General features: G+C 47.7%; 1 pseudogene; it reads right to left on the reverse strand.

The window, feature by feature from the left end:
* Nucleotides 1-370: 370 nt before the first annotated feature.
* Nucleotides 371-2957, reverse strand: LOC116646642 (annotated as a pseudogene).
* Between the last annotated feature and the right edge of the window lie 295 nt (nt 2958-3252).

Genomic DNA, 3252 nt, shown 5'->3' on the forward strand with positions numbered 1-3252 from the left:
TCTGGTCTCTCAGTTCTTTTCGAGACCTGAGACCCATCAGTGGCTCATGCCTGAATTTGTTTACTTGAATTATGTTTTCTTAAAAAAAGACACTTATTCTGGGCTATTGAGATTACTGTAGCTGAATGACTATGAAGTACTTTATTTGTTTTTTAACAAGGAGTTTAAGTTTTATTTTCTCTGTGCATTTGCAAAAACACTTAAGACCAATATAGAAAAAAAATAAAACCTGTGAAAAATATTACACTTAAAAAAAAAAAAAAAAGCCTGAGAGGGATTAGTGCCTTAGCTGTAGGGAGCTACTGCAATTCTGATTGGTCCAAGGAATTGAAAAGATACTGGGAAGACAGAACAGGAGGCACGAGGGGAACTAGAGGCCAGGGGGTGGTCTGGGTGGAGGGAGGGGCCCCCACTGGTAGCCATCGGGTGGGGGTCGTGGAGGCCCAGTGTATCCATGAGGGGGCATCAGTGGAGGAGGTCCACGCATCCCATGTGGAGGCACAGACCTGGGTGACCCATGGGAGACCCAAACAGAGGCCACTGGGGGGCATGCCCATTAGAGGAGGTCCTAGATGAAGCATTCCAGGTGGTGGTTGGGGTGGTGGCTGCCCCCCAGAGCCTGGTGGCCTGGCATGGGGATGTCCTAAGCCATGAGGGCCATGGTAGGCCAGCTGCATCTGAGCCGTCCCTGGATGGGGCATCCCACACAGTGGGAACGGATGAGGATGTGAGTGTCCATGTCCAGGATGTCTAGCCCCTGGGGTTCCTGCTGATGGTGGGCCATCAGCTCCAGCCCCAGGAGGTGTAGGTAATGGGGGCATGGCTAGGAGTATTCCAGGTGGAAGGGCTCCAGGAGCAGCACTGGGGGTGGGAGGGACCAAGGAGGACTCATACCTGATGGAGGAAGCCCAGACCCCAATGATGATGCCAGAGAATTGGGTGCTGAGGGTGGAGGGGGTGAATCTACAAAGAGCTGATGAGGGCAGTCAGCCTGGGAGAGTAGGTTCTGGGCTGCCAGAAGTTGTTCGGCCGCTGAGCCACCATGTTCACCCTTGGTGTCCTTCTTAAAGGCATGGACACAGCGAAAGGGCAGTTACAGAGATACTGCCCATTCATGGCCTCAACAGCTGCTTCCGAAGCATCAAACGAAGCAAAATTTATAAAGGCATAATCTTTGGAGTTGCCTGTGTCAGGGTCCCAAATAATCTCAGGGATTTGTGAGATCACCCCAAAGGTGTTAGAAATATCACAAAGCAGCTTCTCATCAATCTCTGGGTCCAGATTGCCAATGACAATGTTGGCCCCCACATCCAGGTTCTTGTGAGCTGATGCTTGTCCACCTTCCCACAGAGTTTGACCAGGTTCATGATCTTCATGGCAGAGTCAGCATCTTCGTCACTCAAGAATTCTGCAAAGCCGTAGCCTGGGTGCTGTTGATTACTGGCCCTGCCTGGAGGATTGGCTCCCACAGCACCGGTTGGCTAACCTTCCCATCCAGGCCCCCCACCCCCCACGGAGACAGAGGCATCCTGCTTCTGCTTAGAGATCAGCCTGGCCGCTGGTGGCAAAGGGGCTCCTGCTGTCTCCACTATGAAGTACTTTAAAGCCCACTGAATCAGGGGCGCCTGGGTGGCTCAGTCGTTAAGTGTCTGCCTTTGGCTCAGGTCATGATCCCAGGGTCATAGGATCAAGTCCCGCATCGGGCTCCCTGCTCGGCGGGGGTCCTGCTTCTCCCTCTCCCTCTGCCTGCCTGTCTGCCTACTTGTGATCTCTCTCTCTCTCTCTCACTCTGTCAAATAAATAAATAAAATAAAAAATAAAGCCCACTGAATCAAAGTTGTATGCAAAAGTCACCTACTTTAAATAACTGTTATTAATGACTGGTCAAACTTCAGTTAGGAATTATAAATTGCGAGTTACAAATTGTATCTGCCAAGAAGATATGTTGAAGTCCTAACCACCAGGACCTGTGAACGTGGGTTTATATGGAAATAGGGTCTTTGCAGATGTAATCATGTTAAGATGAGGTCATTGGGGTCCCTAATCCAATAGGACTGGTGTTCTTTTTTTTTTTTTTTTTTAAGATTTTATTTATTTGAGAGAGAGAGAACACGCCACAAGAGGGAGGAGGGGCAGAGGGAGAGGAGAAGCAGACTCCCCGCTGAGCAGGGAGCCCCACGATGGGCTTGATCCCAGGACCCTGAGATCACGACCTGAGCCGAAGTCAGATGCTTGACCAACTGAGCCCCCCAGGCGCCCCACGACTGGAGTTCTTGTGAGAAGTGGAGAAGACAGATGCAGAGCGAAAACAGCCACATGAAAGAGAGTCAGAGACTGGAGTGATGCATCTGAACCAAGGAACCCCTCAGGCTACCAGAAACTGGAAGAGGCAAGGCAGGAATCTCCTCTGAAGGCTTCAGAGAGAGCAGGCCACTGCCAGTTCCTTGAGTTCAGACTTCTAGCCTCCAGAACTGTGAAAGAGTATATTTCTGTCGTTTTAAGCCACCCGGTTTGTGATACTTAGTTCCAGCCGTATAGGAAATACACTACCCCTACATTCCTCAAACTGAAACTAAGAAAAGCCTGGAGAATAACTTTCTCTTCTCTTATCCACACCTAACACTGTCTCCAAGTGAACATTGATACCCCCATTCATTTGGAGAAAAAAAAAATACTGTTGCTTTGCTTTCTCCTTTTGCATAATGGTGCTTTTGTTTACTTGTGTTTGTCTTTGTTTTTCCTTTCTTTTCTGTCACCGTCACCTTTGTCTGTCAGAGAGCAAGCATGAAATGGTGTAATAGTCCAAAGGCAAACTCTTGGTCAGACAGTCTAATGCTACAAAGATTTTAGTTTCGTGTGCTTTCCACTCAGATGCCAATTCAGCTCTTGAACTACTCACAGGATGTGTTCTGGGAATCGACAGCACTACAAGTAATAAAGTATTTAGCAAGAATCATGCATCTATTATCCTATTATCTATTATCCTTATTAAGGGACTGAGAACATTTGTTGAGCAAGCTACTTTTTTCTTTTTTGATCTCACAAGTAAACGTTCCAAATAATATACACTGTAAAGTGTACAAAGTAGAAGTTCCTCGTGTCCCTCCTCCCTTGCCAGAGGTAACCCCTGATGACTATCTGGTGTGTCACTTTTCAGACTTTTTCCTAAGCATTTTCCTGCATATCTCCTATAGATGTAGTTTTGGGCTCTGTAAACAAAAAGGATAATTCCACACCATTATGTGACCATTT

This window comes from Phoca vitulina, unplaced genomic scaffold (genome assembly GCF_004348235.1).
Source record: "Phoca vitulina isolate PV1807 unplaced genomic scaffold, GSC_HSeal_1.0 scaffold37, whole genome shotgun sequence".
NCBI lineage: Eukaryota > Metazoa > Chordata > Mammalia > Carnivora > Phocidae > Phoca > Phoca vitulina.